This window comes from Panthera onca, chromosome D2 (genome assembly GCF_046562875.1).
Source record: "Panthera onca isolate mPanOnc1 chromosome D2, mPanOnc1 haplotype 2, whole genome shotgun sequence".
Classification (NCBI taxonomy): domain Eukaryota; kingdom Metazoa; phylum Chordata; class Mammalia; order Carnivora; family Felidae; genus Panthera; species Panthera onca.
The window spans coordinates 79071798-79091366 of record NC_138349.1 but is presented as its reverse complement, the minus strand read 5'-3'; the positions used below and the strand labels follow the sequence as shown (position 1 = coordinate 79091366).

Here is a 19569-nt window from a genome sequence, read left to right as displayed (position 1 = left end):
GCCAAGGACTGATAGAAAATCATTGCTGGGTGCCTGAGTGGCTCAGTTGGTTTAACATTTGACTCTCGATTTTGGCTCAAGTCATGATCCCAGGGGTGTAGGATCAAGCCCCACGTGGGGCTCCGTGCTGAGTGTGAAGCCTGCTTAAAATTCTCTCTATCCTTCTGCCTCTCTCCTTTGCGCCTGTCCTCTCTCTCTCAAAAAAAAAAAAAAAAAAAATGAAAAAAGAAAATCACTGCTATGTCAAAAATCTCAATGGAACATGTGTCGTTGCTTTAATGGATGTTTTCCTTTGACCTGGAATTACTATGCTGAATGCCCATACAACCTCATTATCACTTACTTGTGACTCTCTGCTCTGGATAATATATGAAGAGCTTGTCACCTCTATGCATTTGAATTTATCCAAACTTTCCCTCCCTGCTACAAAAATAAAAATATACATTATATAACTATCTCAAGGAGGTGGAGCCCATATTGTCTCTGAGGGATTTTCCCTACTAGGAAAAGATAGTGCAGCAATGTGACAATGAAGCACATGGTTCTTTGAAATGGAAGACATGGAGAGAAGATAAAAAGGCTTTCAGAAATAATACCTTTGATGTTTACCAGCAGCCCAGAAACACGAGGGCAGCACCCTCTCTAACAAATCTATTAAATTGTTTTGGCCAAGGTGGCAATTTTTTAAAAAGTGCCTCTTATGTTCGTATTTTTTTTTTATTGGAATACATGTCAACTTTTACCATTTTTATCCTCTCAGGAGTGTTTTAAGAAGTTGATTACTGAAGGAAGTTAGTTTAATAATGGACACAACCTCTCCTGTCAACCCAGTCATCTGTCGTGTTGCCAGCAAAGCCGTGCATTATTTCAAGTCCAGGAAATAAAAAGAACAGGTAAGATGTGATTAAATTGGCTGTTATGAAATTTGGCTAAAGCCTGGGAATATATGCCTTTAGCTTTTTTTTTATTAAGTGCCAGAGGACTTGGAAAATAATAAGTTTATTGCTTTGAATGTAACATAGCATAAAAAGATACAACTCTGAGAAATTACTTTACCATTCATTCATATTGAGGAATAATATTTATCTCTCCAAATTCATTTTTACCCTGTTCTGATCTATTCCCCACATAGCAGCAATAATTAACTTAAAAATGATTGAGAAAATGTACGGTATTTTCAAATTTGTAGACTCAGCTAAAACTCCTACTTAAAAATACCTAGGAGCACTGGGTAAATTATAACCACACAGAAAATCAGGGCAGGAAGTTTCCAGGTGACAGAGATGGGAAGACAGATAGAAAGCTAGAACAATAGTAGATGAACTGATGCAGTTATGGGGGCCTGAGGGACAGGTAGAGATAATCTGACCAGGAGCCAGGAAGAAAGACGAAGCCTTGTGTACTTGTTAGTTCTGAATTTACCTGTGACCCTTGTTTTAATGTGAGACCCTCTGGATGCTGCACCCTCAGTAAAACGAAACCATTTAATAGTCCAGGGAATTAACAAGTTGCTTGGATATTGAGCATAAAAAGAAAAATAAAGGATCTTGTGAACAATAGAATCATGTGTTTTTTGTAGATTTAGAGTAAATTTCAGCAAACCATGTATCAGGATTCTCTAAAATCAAAAGTGAGTGTAAGTTCTTTAATATCTATGACAACTTTGGTGCCCGTGATAGAAAGAAACACAAAACTAGTCTGAGAGATCTTTCAAACACCAGACTTAGGATATCTCCATGAAAGAACACAAGCCCTACTTTAGATAAATAATACAATTTCAGAGAACATAAGTAAAATAAAACATTATACAAATGTGATCGACTGACCCAACACATAGGCAGTAAGAGACTTAAAAAAGACAAGCAAACAGTGACAACAAGAACAATAACAAACTGTAGCAACAACAATGGGGGGTGGGGAAGAATCTTATTTCAAGAGTTGTATATTATTTTAAAAATACAATTTCACACACACAAATTTATGTGAAATACAAAGATAAAGAAAACTGAGGCTACATATAGGTAAAAAAAAAACAGCTAATAGAAACTGCTCCTGAGGTACAGTGAGGCTGGACTTAACCAAACAGACTTTAAGTAAGCTATTAAAAAATCTTAAAAACAAAGGAAACTGTATCTCAAAAATGAAAGGAAAACATGTGAATGATATCCCTATTAAATGGAAAATGTCAACAAAGATAAAGGAATTGCCATCACCATCAAGCATCCCAATATATACATCATGTGAGTCCCAGAAGGAAAGGAGAAAGAAAAAAGAGGGAAGAATATTTAAAGAATAATGGCTGAAAACTTGCCAGATTCATGATAACGTAAACCAGCATCCAAGAAATTCAGCAAACTCCTAATAGGATAAACTTAAAGAAGTCTGTAGTTTGATACATCATTATTAAAGTATTGAAAGACCAAAAAACAAAACAAAACAAAAAAACAGAGAATCTTGACTTTAGCAATGGTAAAACAACTCATGTTGTAGGTAGGTGTCCTTGACATGATTAACTGATGACTTCTAATCAGAAACATGGAGGTCAGAAGGCAGTGGAATGATATATTTAAAGAATTGGAGGGACGGCTGGGTGGTTCAGTCAGTTAAGTGTCCAACTTCGGCTCAGGTCATGATCTCACAGTTTGTGGGTTAAAGCCCTGCATCGGGCTCTGGGCTGACAGCTTAGAGCCTGGAGCTTACTTTGGATTCTGTCTCCTTCTCTCTCTGCCCCTCCCCACTTGTGCTCTGTCTCTCTCTGCCTCTCAAAAATAAAGAAACATAATAAAAAATTTTTTTAAAGGACTAGAAAAAAAAAGGCTCCCAACAAGAATCCTGCATCTAAAAAATCTCTCCTTCAAAAATGAGGGAAACTTAAGACATTCCCAAATAAACAAAAACTGAGAGAATCTGTTGCTAGGAGATCAGTTTAACAAAAATTACTAAAGGGAATTTTTTGGTCTGAAATGAGAGAACACTCAACAGTAACTCAAATCTCCACAGAGAAATAAAGAACATCAATAAAGATAACTATGTGGATAAATATAAAATACAATACCAATGTATTTTTTTATTGTAACACTTATCTTCTGCCTGATTTAAAAGACAAAGGGCTTATAATGCATAAACAGGTAATGTAGATGAAAATAATAGCTCCAAGGATGAGGAGGGAACAGAGCTATATTGGAGCAAATCTTTTTATGTTATTGAAATTAACTTGGTGCTAAAATGAAATGGATTTTGTTAAGGTTTTAATTATAATTCCCAAGTAAACTACTAAAAACATAACTCGGGGCGCCTGGGTGGCGCAGTCGGTTAAGCGTCCGACTTCAGCCAGGTCACGATCTCGCGGTCCGTGAGTTCGAGCCCCGCGTCAGGCTCTGGGCTGATGGCTCGGAGCCTGGAGCCTGTTTCCGATTCTGTGTCTCCCTCTCTCTCTGCCCCTCCCCCGTTCATGCTCTGTCTCTCTCTGTCCCAAAAATAAATAAAAAACGTTGAAAAAAAAAATTAAAAACATAACTCAAAATAGTCAGTAAAAGAGACAACAGAGATTTACAACGGTATACTAGAGGGGCACCTGGCTGGCTCACTCTAAAGAGCCTGTGACTCTTGATCGCTGTGTTGTGAGTTCAAAACCCACAGTGGGTGTAGAGACTACCAAAAAAATAAATAAACAATAACAACAAAAAATACTTAGCTAACACAAAATAAGTCAGTAATGAAGGTAGTAAACGAACAGCAAGATGGCAGATAATGCATATTCTACCTTCTCAGTAATTACATTAAAAATGAATGGATCATCAGAGCACCTGCTAGCTCAGTTGGTTGAGCATCAGACTTTGGCTCAGGTTATGATCTCACGGTTTGTGAGTTTGAGCCCCACATTGGACTCGCTGCTGTCGGTACAGAGCCCATTCAGGATCCTCTGCCCCCCTCTCTCTGTCCCCTCCCCTGCTCATGCTCTCTCTCTTTCTCTCTCTCAAAAATAAACATTAAAAAAATAAAAAATAATCTTACAAAAAAGAATGGATCAAGCATTCCAATTAAAACGTGGAGATTGGAAGAATGGATAAAGATATATGATTCACCTATATTCTGCCTGTAAGAGACATGTTTTAGACTCAAAGGCACAAAGAGATTAAAAGCAAAATGATATAAAAATATGCCATGTAAATTATAACCAAAAGAGAGCTAGCATAGCTATAATCATCCCATGAAAATACACCTTAAGAGAAAAATTATTATTAGAGAAAATGAAGAATATAAAGAACAACAAAACAATAGGAAGTATCAACGAAAAAGAAAGTTGGTTCTTTGAAAAGATCAGCAAAATTTAGCTAGGTTGTCCAAGAAAAAAAAGAGAAGATTCATTTTGGTAAAATCAGTCATGCATGAAGGGACAATACTATTGACCTTACAGAAATAAAAAAAAGATTATAAGAGAATCCTATAGTCAACTATATGTTAACTAACTAGAAAACTTGGATTAAATGGACAAATTCCGAGGATGAAATAAAGTACTGACTCTGCATGAAGAAGAGATAGAAGGTCAGAGTAGACTTGTAACAATAAAAAGAAATTGAAATGGTAATTAAAAACGTCCCACACAGAAAAATACAAGATAAAATGGCTTCAGTGGTGATTTCTCCCATAAGTTTAAGAAAGAGTTAGTATCAACCCTTTACAACCATGTCAAAAGAATGAAAGTGGAAGGAACAATGCCCGACTCATTCTATGAAGCCAGCATTACTCTGATATCAAAACTAGACAAAGATATCTCAAGAAAACAATAGGCCAGTACCTCTTATTAAAACATAGGCAAAAATCCTCAAAACTATTACCAAACCAAATCCAAGAATGTGTAAAAATGATTATATATGCTAATGAAGTGGGATTTAATCCATAAATAAGAAGCCTGGTTTAAATATCTGAAAATCAATCAGTGTTGACAAATTCAACAGCACTTTGTAATTAAAAAAAGAATCAACCTCAACAAAATTAGTGGTAACTTACTCAACTTGATAGATGGTATCTACATGCCAAAGATAGTATTGAATCTATGATAAGAGACTGAATGCTATTTCCCTAACATAAGGAACAAGACAAGGATGTCTTCTCTTGCCCCCTCCATTCACCATTGTACTGAAAATTTTAGCCATGGTGATTAGGCAAGAAAATGAAACAAATGGCATTCATATTGGAAAGGAAAAAGCACAGCTTTGTTTGTAGATGCCATCATCTTATACGGAAAGCCCAGAGGACCACACACACAAAGTATTAGAACTAGTAAATGTGGTAAGCAAACCTGCAGGATAACAAGATCTATACATCCCAAAGATCAGTTGTGTTTCTACATATCAACAATGAACAATCAGAAAATGTAATTAAAAAGGAAAAAGTTATAGGGGCACCTGTGTGGCTCAGTCAGAAGAGCATGTGACTCTTCATCTGGGGGTTGTGAGTTTGAGGCTCATGTTGTAGAGATATACTAAACAATAAATAAACCTAAGAAATTCCATTAATAATAACAAGAAATAAATTCATCTCTAAGTAGATGAATTTAACAAAATATGTGAAGCCTTATGTGTTGAAAGTTACAAAAAAAACCATTAAAAGAAATTAAAGATGGTGAAAGTAAGTGGGAAGACCGTCCATATTCATGGATGGGGTGACTTAATATTGTTATCATGACATTACTCCCCTAATTGGTCTACAGATTCAATACTTCTCTCATCAAAAAATACAAGGAACTCAGAATAGCCATAGTAATTTGGAAAAAGAAGAAAATGTTGGAGGACTCAACCTTCCTGATAACAAACTTACTAAAATACTACAGTAATTAGTAATCAAGACAGTGAGTTATGAATATTCAAATATATATTAATGAAATAGCACTGAGATTAACACATATTTGAGGTCAATTACTTTTTGATAAGGGTTCCAACTATTCAATGTTGGGAAAGCAGGGTTTTTAAGAAATGATGCTGGGAAAACTGGATACCCATATGCAAATAAGTGAAGTTTTACTCCTTTCTCACAACATACACAAAAACAAACTCAAAATAGATTAAAAATACCCCTAAACGTGAGTGCTAAAACTATAAACATTTTTAGAGAAAACACAAGTCTATCAAATGCTAAATTCTTAAAGTATGGTCCCTCATCACAACAAAATTAAAGCAGAAATCAGTAACAATAGCATATTTGGAAAATCTCAAATATTGGAAAATAGACAACAAACATGTTAGAAACCCAAAAGACAAACAAGAAGATGATTCAGATGATTATAATCTGAATGGTAATGAAAATAAAATTTATCAGAATTTGTGGAATACAGCAAAATCTGTGTTTTGTAAAAAATTTATAGCTTAATGTATGTATTGTTTTACTCAATGATCTGAATTTCCACTATTAGAAATTTGAAAACATAATAGTAAGAGTTAAAGTAAGTGGACAGCAGAAAATAATAAAGGAAGAAACAATAGAATTAAAAAAAGATAAGTAATAGACACAATTAACAAAGTTCAAAATGGATTTTTTGGAAATACTAATAAAGTTGATAACCTGGTGAATGGGTGAACCAGAAGAGGCCAAACCAGAAAATATTAATATTAATGACCAAAGGGCGAGCATGCATGGACTACTCCTTCCGGTGCTGCCTTCTCTTCTGAGAGCGCTTCTGTCTTGTAAATCCTCCCGTCTTCTGACACATGTTGCCTGCTGACCGAGCGGCTCTTGATCTGGAGTAAGTGAAACTGTCAGCAAGGACTTTGGAAGTTTCAGCTCCGAAAGCTTTATGCCTTCAGTGGCTGAAAATAATTATGGCTACCGTTTCTTGGTTACCGTCTAGCCAAGGGAGCCTGTCAAATTGTGTATGATTTGTTGAGTCATTGGCAAGATGAGACAGGTGTGAGGAAGGGAACTACTCATTTGTCGCTTAATCACAGAATGAAAGAGCTGAAAAAGGAAGAGTAAATAGTTGGGACAAGATGGGCAGTGGATGCCCCACAGCTCATAAAGATTTACCATGTTGTATTGATCCTGTGTGTGGGTGTATGTGTGGTTACTATGATGCTAATAACCTGAATGAGCCCCCGATGAGTAGATTCAGAACTGCTGTGATGTCTCTAGAATAAAAGGAGGGCAAAGCAACACTTTTGGTGCTTTCTACACCCATCCTGTGTCTTCTTCCCTTTAAAACAAACGTCCTGGGGCACATGGGTGGTTCAGTCGGTTAAGCATCTGACTTCCACTCAGCTCATGGTCTCTGGGTTGGTGAGTCCAAGCCCTGCATCGAGCTCTGTGCTGACAGCTCAGAGCCTGGAGCCAGTTTCAGATTCTGTCTGTCTTGTCTGATTCTCTCTCTCTCTCAAAAGTAAATAAACATTAAAAAAAATAACAAAAATAAAAATAAAACAAATGTCCTTTAAAAATGACTTGGCTATTAACAAAACTGAGAATTGATTGTTTGAAAGATAAATGAAATTGATACAAAGAAAACCAAAACACTGTATTGAAAAGATATCTGCACCCACGTTTCAGAATATATGGAAGTCAAATAATTATGCAGGACACCTTAAACTTACACAGTGTTGTATGCCACTTATATTTCAATAAAACTTGGAAAAAAGAAAAGAAACAATGACTTGGCTATGCTTATGAATCATCACCTCCCAGTCTTAGATTACTTCCTTCATTATCTTCATTGAGATCCCTATCACTTTTATCTTGGTTACGGATTTATAAATATAATACATAATTCTAAATTGCCATCTTACTTGATGTCTCAGAAGCCTGCAAATTGTCTTTGTCTTTCTTGAGACGTTTTACTCCAGGACAACCACTTCCCTGTTTTGTTTTGTCTTGTTTTTAATGCAGTGTTGGTCCTTTTCACCCTCCTTTGTTTATTCTTCCTCATCCTTCTGACTACTTTCTAGTGCCCTAGTGATCAGGCATTAGACATCTCATCTTATCTATACTGACCCTATATTTTCACCCAATCCGATGATGTTACTTACAATCCATTTTCTAATATGACCAAATTTTGTATCTCTCTTGAGTCCAAACACATATACCTTGCCACAGACTGAAACTTTCCTGTTGGATTTCAAACAGGCATTTCAAACTTAATGCATTTAATCTCTGCGTTTCTCCAAATTTGCTGTTCCATGAGATTTTTCCAGTAAGTGGTGCCTTAATTCCTCCTTTACATGCAGCATCTAGTCCACCAAAAACTTCCTGGCATTTCCATTAAAATGGATCCATAACACAAATACTTCTCTCTACCTTCTCTCTTACATCACAGTCCCAAACGGCCATGCTTCTCTCCTTTCTCACCTGAACCTTTTTCTGCAAAAGCCTCCTGATTGGTTTTCTGGTTACCCCTGGAGAGCGACAGAGTTAATTTCCCACATGGAAGGCTGTATGAGTGTTTGAATACGCAAATCAGATGATGCCATTTTTTCCAAATCCCTCTGTGGCTCTCCATAACATGTAGAATAATATTTTCAGTCTTTACTGTGGCTTACATAATCCCGACTTCTTACTTCTCTGATCTCATTTTCTTTCATTATTGCTCGTGTTCACCTTGATACAGAGATACCTGTCTTGTTGATGTCCCTTGAATAAATATATCAAGCATATTTTTCATCAAAGATATGCTTCTTCTATTCCCTCTCCCTGAATGCTCTTCCCTAGAGGGCGCCATGACTGACTCACTACATGTGAGAGAATGTACCCTTCCCCTTCCCCATTGCTATATGATTTGCAGTACTTGTCTCAGGGAGGAGAACCCATTCCTGCCCCAGTGACAGTAAGATTAACCCTGTGATTTGGTCTAGTGGAATGAGAGCAGAAGCAATAAATGCCACTTTTATAGAATCACTGAGAGCTGTGGTTTTGTTTTGTTTTGTTTTGTTTTGTTTTGTGTGTGTGTTTATTTTTGTTAAGGACTATGCATACCTACAGTTGAGCTTATTTTTATAAGTGCCTCTATCTTACTTACGTTCTCAGGGAAACACCTATGTAAATTCTGGAAGGAGATTAAGGAATTGGACTGGGTTTCCATCTGTAGAATTTACAATAAGGACTAGATGAAAAATATGTTGAAATTGAGCAAATTCAGCAGAGATGGGAGCTTAAAATCAGAGGTATCCCTGAGAATATAAGGGCTACCCTCCTTCAGCCCAGTTACTTCACAGAAATTTGGGGGAAGGCATTGGGCTTTTCTCTAATCAATAAATGTGGGTCTGAATGAATCTTGTCCAGATCTTAGGGAAAAGAGTGTACCTGTTTATATCTAGGGCACAGTTAGAGAAAACTTATAATGAACTCCCAATTTTATGTATTAAATATAATTATTAATTAGAAATATTTTTAGTTTTTCTTTTTTTTTAAAGTTTTATTTATTTATTTTGAGAGAGAGAAAGACAGAGAGTGTGAGCAGGGGAGGGGCAGAGAGAGGGAGAGAGAAGATCCCAAGAAGGCTCTGTGCTGTCAGCACAGAGCCCAATGTGGGGTCAATCTCACAAACCATGAGGTAATGACCTGGGCTGAAATCAAGAGTCGGAAACTGGCTAAGCCACCCAGGTGCCCCTGGATTTTCATTCTTAAAAATAAGATAGTTACACATTTGTAAGTATCCTGTATGCAGACCTACTTTATAAAGCAGAATCCAAATTTAAATGAAGCAAATTAAAGATCATTTGAATATCTCCATCTCCAGTCATGTAAAATTACACCAAGAGGACTGCATAAGTGATTTTGCTTTTATCACAGTTATCCAGAGGTCAGAAAAGAGAGCTGAATTAGACTGAAAGATTGGTTTCTGAGTTCACTGGTTTGTGGGTATCTATTATTATGTAATAAATGACCACCAAACTTACTGGCCTCAGTTATTATCCCTTTTGGTTTTGTGCACTGCTGAGCTTAGCCATATGGTTCTCCCTTGGGATCTCTCATGTGGTGGATGAAGTTGCAATTAGCCGAACCCTTGCTTACTGGCTACATTTTGAATGGCTCCCTTATATGACTGAAATTTGATGCTGTCTCTAGGCTGGGAGCTCAGCTGTAGTTATTCATTGGCATGTTACACAAGGGCTCACCTTGTGGCATGGGATTCTACAACATGACAGGTGGATTCTCAGAAGAGTTCCAAGAACAGTCATTCCAAAAGAACCAAGCAGGAGATGTTATGATTCATATGATGCAGCCTTGGAAATCATGCAATGTTATTTGGTTTTGCTTTTTATCAGTCAAGTGAATCATAGGGTCCATCCAGATTTAAGGGGAAGGAAACTAGACTCCACCTCTTGAAGGAACTAAGAATTTGCAGCCACCTATAATCTACTATATGCTATGAGTTTTCATTTGCATCTGTGGTTAGACAAGGGATACATGCACCAATCAGTATTAATATCTAATATCACAAAACAGATCATAAGTAGTCTTCTAAGAGGATCCATGAAGTGATTAAGCTCTTGGAAAGACACACACACATATTCTCACTGCTAATGGAATACTACTAAGGTTGAATGAGGGCCAGCATTGTGAGTCAGTTTTCTTTCCCCCTCACTGAAGTTAAAGAGCACTTTAAGAAATGAGAAATAATTTCAAAAGCATTCCTATAAACTGCTGCTCCATTAATTGACTCTTCTGTGATAAATTTATTAGATATGCTTACCCTAAAATGTTCACAGTTACTGGAATAATTGAGATGAATGAGTTGGTAAGTTTACCCATCATTATGATACAATCATATTTTGAAAGTTTGCTTGAAACAGCATATTGACACTTAAAGCCAAGGATCTAAAGGAGGTGTTCATCAGGCAACAGTTGACTTATACCTAGAAGAGGAACTACTAGGAAGGACTTGGTATATATTAAACTTGAAACAGAATTGCCTGTCAGTTTTCCAGAGTAGTTACACTATTTTACACTCCCTCCAAAAATATGTAAGAGTTCCCAATGCTTCATACCCTAAATTCCAGCTGGTACTGGCTGGTTTCTATTGTTTTCATTCTTGTTCGTGTGAAGTAGCATGTCCTTGTAGAGTTAATTTGAGTTTCTCTGATGCCTAATGGTATTGGACACCTTCTTCTGACTTACTACCCATCGAGGTATTTTCTCTTGGGAAGGGTCTGCTCATGTCTCCTTCCAGTTTCCATTAGGGTTTTGGCTCTATGTTACTAAGTTGTTGGAGTTCTTTGTGTAATTTTTGTTAGTCTTTTGTTAGACATATGGATTATGAATAGTTTCTCCCAATCGATGGCTTTTTCTTTTATTAATTGGCATCCATTTATGGGCAGTGTTTCAGTTTGTTGTTTCTTTCTGTTGTCATTGGGACTTTTTATGATGTGTCTGAGAAATATGTGTACCCCAAGTTGAGGAAATGATTTCCTTTTAGAAGCTTTGCTTTTAGAAGCTGTGCTTTTAGAAGCTTTATGGTTGAATTTTTGTTCAGGTCTATGATATCTTTGGAATTAATTTTTGACTAGTATGAAGTAGAGCCAGGGTTCACTGCTCCACTTGCTCAACCCCATTTATTGCAAAGACTTCTGTGTCCCCACTGATTTGCATTGGCTCCTATGACTCTCTTTTCTGTTGCATTGATCTATTTGCCTCTTTCTGTCAATACCATGCCGTCAAAATTAATGTAGGTCTATTGTAAGCTTTATAATTAGGGAGTAAGTGTATCTTATGATGGAGTATGTTACCCTGAAACCAAGCACTGAAAGCCCTCTAAAATTGTTTTTCTTTTTCTAGATTGTCTGTGGCTATACCAGATCCCTTTCAATTTCACATAAATTTATTTTATTTTATTTTATTATTTTATTTTATTTTATTTTATTTTATTATTTTATTATTTCATTTTTGTCTAGTCTAATTTATTTAATTTGGGGGGGAGAGAGAGAGAGAGAGAGAGAGAGAATCCCAAGCAGGCTGCACACCGTCAGCACGGAGCCCAATATGGGGCTTGACCTCATGAACCCTGAGATCATGACCTGAGCTGAAACCAAGAGTCAGATGCTTAGCTGACTGAGCCCACCCAGGCACCCCTCAATTTCACATAACTTTTAGAAACACCTTATATTTCTACCAAAAAACCCAAACAAACTAGGATTTTGATCTCGATAGCATTGAATCCCTAGTTAAATCAGAAAGTGAATATCTTAACACTACTGATTTCACTTTATGAATAATTCATACCTAATAATTCTTGCAACTCATCATTAATAACTCTCAAATTTTTTTTTATGTTTAGTGGTAGAGTTCTTGCATATCTTTCAATAAATTTATTTTTAAGTGTTTTGATTTTGGTACTCTGTTATTCTTAAAAATTTCATTTTCTTGGGGTGCCTGGGTGGCTCATTTGGTTAAGTGTCTGACTCTTGGCTTCAGCCCAGGTCATGATCTCAAGGTTAATGAGATCGAGTCACACGTTGGGCTCTGTGTTGATAGCATGGAGCCTGCATGGGATTCTTTCTCTCTCCCTCTCTCTCTGCCTCTCCCCTGCTCATGCTCTCTATCTCTCAAAATAAATAAATAAACTTAAAAGATATTTTGCTGCAAATTGAATGAAGGGTTGTATTTTTCTTCTTTTGTGCATTAAAATTACCGTTTTGTTGTCTACCAGCTTTTGGTGAATCTAATGAGAAGTCAATTATCGTTATCATTCTTATCATTCTTTCAGGATTTTAAAATTATTTTAGGGGTATCTGACTGACTCAGTCAATATAGCATGTGACACTTACTCTAAGGATTGTAAGTTTAAACCTCACATTGGGTATGGAGCCTACTTAAAATAAAAATTAAAAAACAGTGATAAAATGATTTTGGATTGGATTGTCAGTAGTTTGGTTTTGTTATGTCTAAGGGTGGTTATTTATGCCCTGGTTGAGTTTAGACTTGCTGTGCTACTTGGACATGTATATTGGTGCTGTAAATAAATATGGACATTTTAGCCTTTATTTCATGAATTCTTTTTTCTGTTATAGTCTTTCTCTTCTCTTTTTCTGACTCTAATTATAATAGGTTACAAAATTTGATGTTTTCCTACAGGTCCCTTTTTGTTGTTTTATTTTTTAAATTTATTTTTGCCTCTACTTTAATTTGCATAATTTCTATCAATCTGTATAAGGATCACTAACCCTTTCTTCTGTTGTGTCTGAGCTATGTCCAAAATTATCACCTAGGATAGGGGGAGGGAAATTGATTTGCACTACTTTAAGTTTCTTATTTTTCAGATATATTTTTTAATGTTTGTTTGTTTATTTTTCAAGGGGAGGGATAGAGAGAGAAGGGGAACAGAGCCCCACATGGGGCTTGATCCCACGAACTATGAGATCATGACCTAAGCCAAAATCAAGAGTCAGATGCTCAACCTACTGAGCCACCCAGGAGCCCCAAAGTTTATTTTATTTAAGTTTAATTTATTTTAAATACATATTTAAGATATTGTGTATTTGAGTTTGAGTTTTTGTTTCATTTATATAGTTTTCCTTTTTTATTCTGTAATTCTCCCTTTCTTCTCCCAATCTGTCCTTTTTCTGGGTTTGTTTTGTGTTTTTGTTTTGTTTTTTGTAATTCTTAACATTTTTATCATAGTCCTTTTAAACCTCTTCCTGCTGATTGCAATATCTGGATCTCCTGCTGCTCAGCCTGTGTTGACTATCTTTTCTCATAATTATGTAACATTCCCTGTTCTCTGCATATCTTTACATTAAATAGAGTGCAGATTAGATCTGTAATATTTTTTTGTTGTTACCACGTTGTATCTTTGTTTCCCCTAGGGATTTCAAGTAGTATTTCTCTCTGGAGGGGTGAGTAGTATAAAGGAAGGAGTTTTCAGATTCCATGAAGAGTTTGGTTGAGTTGTTTGGCCTGTTACCATTAATAGATTGCCTTCATTCACTTGGTGTTTCAAATTGGGTTCAGACCCTCTCTTTACTCTCCCGCTAAGCTCTTTGATCTTGTCAGGGGTCGGGTTGGAAGCGGTTCAGATGGCAATTTTAGGTAGTCTTGATTCACCTTTCCATTCTACTCTTGCTGATCCCTGGAATGTGAAGCATTAGGAGCTGTGCAAGCCTTCGCAAAGACTGCTTTTCGTTCTCACCTCTGTTGTCTTTACTCAGCAGTACTCTACAAAGGGAAGTGCAGATTGACAAGTTAAGAGATTTAATTTTTCTGTTACTGATTTTCTGTGTTCTGTCATTGGCTGATTTTACAGTGTCTCTGCAAGCTCTTTGTGTGTGACAGGCCTACTTTTCTACTTACCTATTCCCACACTAGGCCCTTGATCCCAGGGGTGGAAATGGCACTTTGATAACCTATGAAGGGCTCATCTCTATCCAGAACTCAGTTCATTAAGACATCTTTGTGTTCAGTGCCCTTCAATAGCTTTATAAAAATTATGCATGTTAGCATATCTATTTTCGTCTTGCTGCTACCATGGGAGTGAAATTCTTTCATGTATTCCTACATCCTAATTGGAAGTAGAAATCCAATTAACCTTTTCCAAAACACATAAAACTCTAACTTGTATTAACACCTTCCGTGTGTAGACTGTAATATCTTCTGCAGCCGTCAGGTTGTATTTACATAGATTTTGCCTCATTTGTTTGTCCATCTCGAAAGTGTCTGTATTTGTTAATGATATCATCAGCCACATTACTGATTGCAGGAGAGCAGTGTGGGACTTCTTTTGAGAGTACGTGTTTTGGTGTTGAGAGACTTGGATTTGAATCCAACACTGGCATTTGTCAGTGATCTGAGTTTGCCTCATCTGAAGACGGTGATACCCAATAGCAATTTCTTCCTTTAGTTGTTACAAGAATTAAATGTTATTGTACGTGAAATGTACATGTCTGGCGCATAGTAAACGCTCAGTAATAAAATCTATTATTGTTCTATGTTATCATAAATGTCTTTTGTTTTCTCATCACCTCCCTGTTTCACTTTCAAGTTAATCTAATTAGAATTTAGATCTGTTCTGGTGGGTGGTCTGGGAACTTCTTTGCATATCAGAGTACAGGGAACTCAACTTTGACAGACATGCAGAAGAAAGACAACTGAGAAAATGGTTGCAATGCTTAAGAAATTTTTTACACATAGTTACTTTATTTATTTCTCTGTCAAAACTGTGGTTTAATGAATCATACATATGATGATTTAATAAATGAATTAATCAACTCTTCAGATAATGTAACCAACAATCAGCGATTTCAGGTGATTATTTTAGAGACAAATGTATTTAAATTTCTACATGTTGCCAAGGCAAATTATTGAAATGACAACATTTGTAAATGGGAAGAACATAGCATATGATGATGACTTTATATTTGTAACTGCCATATTGATGTAATATGCTTAACACTCATAATATATTGTTCTGAGCTGCTACACATGTTGCTTAAGGTAAGTTATGAAATTTATTTTGATATTTGGTGAATCTCTACGTTGTATCTTCAGAAGAAGTTAGCGGACTTTATAAAGAAAAAAAATATTCTAATTCTTTATTATTTTTGAATATTGACAAGATTGCTTGTCGGTATTATATATTGCCAGGCAACTTAGTAAAAGCTTGCTTGGGTATTCTTTTTGCCTTCATCTTAAGGCCCAAATAAGATGTTGGCCAGGCAAACTCCCTCCATGCCAGCTTCCTTGTAAACCACAGTGGCTATAAACATCATTTTCTTTAGGCCAGGAGCAAAGCTTGCCTAAACTAATTTCTAGTACATTGGGCTTTTGTATTGTGACCATTGGTTTACCTTCCAAGTGTAAGGACACCTGCAGGCAAAAGTAATCTGCAGGCCACCTTATCATAACGAGCAGGAGAAGAAAGGAACAAAAAACACAAGAAGGAAGAACGTTCAGACCTTTTTTGGTATCACCCCTAAAGCCCCACCCACTGGCACACTGATTAAGCTTCTTTCAGCATTTCCAACTTTGCCTTGAGCCCTTTCTCCCAGAGGATGAAATGAAATGAGCTCCCCCAAGAGGTTAGAAGGTGACCTACAATCCAACATGCTTTTATTGAGATGAATTTTTGTTTTTAAAGCGTATTATTAGAATTGCTTTTGGTTTTTTTCTCCAGGATTATTTAATCTGCATTGGGATGCTATGCAGATTTTTCCACATTAAAGTCCGCTAATTATTTAAAGTTCTGTTCTTTAGGCTAAAGATCCTTAATTTCCCCAGAGACCTCTCCGAGCTTACTAACAAATATGGTTGCCTTATATGGACAAATCATGGTTTCTGCAATTTAATTTCCACCACACTTGTGAAAATATTGTGTGCTACCATCCCTTCTCAAACCATTTTGTCATTAAAAAATCATACCTTTACGGAGCGTCTGGGTGGCTCAGTCAGTTAAGTGTCAGACTCTTGATTTTGGCTCAGGTCACGATCTCATGGTTTGTGAGTTTGAGCCCCACATTGGGCTCTGCGCTGTCCACGTGGAACCTGCTTGGGTTTCTCACTCTCCTTCTCTCTCTGCCCCTTCCCAGCTTAATCTCCATCTCTCTCTCAAAATAAATAAAAATAAAGTTAAAAAAATCATACATTTACATTTAAAATATTAAACATATTTGTAATATGTTAAAAATATAATAAACCAACTTAGAATATATGAAACATGGGTTCAAATTTTTGATACGTCAGATTCATGAATAAATAGTTGAGGGTAAAAAACTATATAAATGGGATTGTTTTATAGTTAATGAGAATATCATGGCTAATCTTCATTAAATTTTCTTTTTACTCCATAGGCTTGTATTTTCTTTAACATTTCCTCTAAGAGAATAGTTGCTTGCATTATTTATTGAAAATGAAAATATCACTTGCAAAAGACCAGCTTTGTTCACTTCTTTTGTGGTTTTGGTGATGATTTAAAGAATGCATATACTCCAACCTGTGTAAGGGTAGCCTTTAGGGATAAACTGAGTGGACAGGCTTCTGAACTCTGGTGGCCAGTGTAAAAATTGTAAAACCATGTTTTCTTAACTGCTGTCTTGATATGATTGCTTGCAAATTCCACGCTCACCAGTAGAACCTTCAATATTCCCTGTATTACTAAGAATTTTGCATTTGGCTGTCATAGCTAATGAGAGATCACGGTGGTGTCTGATTCTGGGGCAACAACAGTATGAGTTAAAGTTAAAAATGCAAGCAGAGAAGTGGCCTTCCATTATGTAAGGTGGAGAGAAACTGAAATTCAGATTTCTAAATGCACAGAAGAAAACCCAAATGTCACTTCAAGGGCAGAACCTCTGCTAATGTAGATTAGAGCCTCTTCAAAAGACTAAAAGCTTTTAAGGAAATTATAAATATTTCTCTTTACCAGTCTTGAGTCCAGGCACAAAATCTTTCTTTGTCATATTCTTTTAGTTGAATCTCAAGATTTATTTAATCTCTGTGGCAGCATTCATAATGCTTAGAGATTCTAGTACTTAAAAGCCAAAATAACTGTACAAGTTTCCGAATGTTCTGTTGATTAAAAACAAAAAACAACTTTTTTTTCCCTTTTCTTCAAACTTGGCTCTACCATTTATTAGGTATGTGATCTTGGGCATGGTTTTTATACTTGTTGAGACTAAATTATATCATCGATAAAACTGTTTAAAAGGGCACTTATGTGAATAATTTAGAAAATGCCTAATTGCCCATCAAATGCTAAATGCTATTGTTATTTGTTATTGTTATTTGTTTGTGTATTGTATGTTACCTCACCAGTCCTGACAAAATAGGCAGAATCCTATTTGGAATTGAGAATCATCTCAGCTCCATAAATAGAGGTTATGCATCCGAGGTTATTTCGATGAAGCCAGGACAAAATTGGGTTCAGATCATTTTTGTGCAGTTGACTGAGCCATTCTGCCTCAGCTTTTTGGCTTGTATTCCTTTATCTTTCAATGATGAGGTTCCTGGAATGAGCTTTAGACCAGTACTCCTTATGCTTTAATGTGCACAGATCCCATGAAGATGTAGTAGGGCCCAAGTTTCTCCATTTCTAGAAACTTCCAGGTGATGTCAATGCTGCTGATTCATGGACCACACTTGGAGTAGCAGGACTCTGGCTTAGCACTGCCCAGATGACGGGAGGTTTCCATATCTGTGCCGTCCAGTAGGTGTGCTGCTGTGGTGAGTGCTACGGTGGGACCCAACTTTAATTTTACCTATTTTAAAACATTTACATTCACCTGTAGCTAGCAGCTACTGTATTGGACAATATAGCGATAGATAATTTGCTGATCCTGCTCTTTTTCAACATTCTTTCTGTATTACCGGGCTCTGGGTGGGTTCTTTTCTGACACAAATGACAACTGGTACGCACAACCCTTATTAAGGATTGTCACTGCCCAGAGATCTCTGATCCTCTATTTCATGTAATGGATAAGACCTCCTAGAATCTAACCAGGGCTGGTATTAGGCCACCTAACTGGCTGCTGAGTCCGGAAGTCATCTGAGTGTTCTGGATGAACACTCTGTCTACCTTTCTGACTTCCTGCTAAGAGTTGTTTGAGGATCATTACCTCTGGAGGTTGAGTTGATATGAAATTCGGCAGTAAGGAGTATTTCTGCTTTCTTTTTTTTTTAACTTGGTGATTCATTGCTTTGCTCATTTTGTATCCAAATTATACTTGTACTTCGTCTACCTAATGAATCACAGTTTTTATAGAGAGGTGCTTAATGTTGCTAATGGACAGATGTTTAAAGAGATAGAGACGGAAGAGGGAAGTGATCTCACTGGAATTATACAGTCTGAAGGACTGTAATTACATCTTAAACTCATATCTTTCCTCATGATCAACAAAGCAAAGGAGTGTAAAAATCATGTATTTATGTAGCATTTTGTGGGTTTTGCTTATTTTTATTTATTTCACTGGAGTTTAGCCTCTATTCAAAACCTCATTCATTCTCTTAAATAACATGCCCTATTAGTTTACGGTTCCTCATTTTCACTTGCTTCTTTGCTCTTGATTTCCAACGTGTACAACCTTGAAGATGTGAAAATACTGAATAAATGCTAAGAAAAGCTTGACATATACACATACTAGTGTTTGACACAGCTACATCAATATATTAAAGGAGAACTACTGAAATAATGCCATTGATCTGGTAAATATTTAACTCAAAGCAGTTATTGAAATGAATCTTTGATGAGGACAAATTCTGTCAAGATTTTCTGTCACATTACCCAAGTCAAATGGTTGGTTCTTAAGCAATACTTCAGTTGAAAAATATATTTCTTCTGTTGCTGTTGAAGTTACTTGGTGTTCCAGTGACTTTATCTTTCTTTTGAATCAAATAAACTGTTAGGACACTTATTTTCCTAATTCTTATTTTACCTTTGCAATGGGAAATACCTGATAGATAGAAATACAACAATGCACATGGATTGTCTTTTTCATGTGGATTAGAGAATAGAAGTCAATCTCAGGTGTGATTATTAGTTGTGTCATATTCTGACTCCATTTCTTACATTTGTTTCCTAGACATCCCTGGAAACTGTACTCTTGTTAATGAATGAGATACGCTGGAACAAACATTTAACAAAAGAGGAGGAAAAATAGA

At 36.3% G+C, this 19569-nt stretch overlaps 1 long non-coding RNA gene across 1 annotated transcript in view; it reads left to right on the top strand.

Annotated features, from left to right (window-relative positions):
- The first annotated feature begins 765 nt into the window (after positions 1-765).
- Positions 766-19569, top strand: part of LOC144613227 (uncharacterized) — a 255709-nt gene continuing 236905 nt past the window's right edge. The window contains exon 1 of the long non-coding RNA XR_013550620.1: positions 766-893. This is a non-coding gene — a long non-coding RNA (uncharacterized LOC144613227). The remainder of the gene's footprint in view (positions 894-19569) is intronic.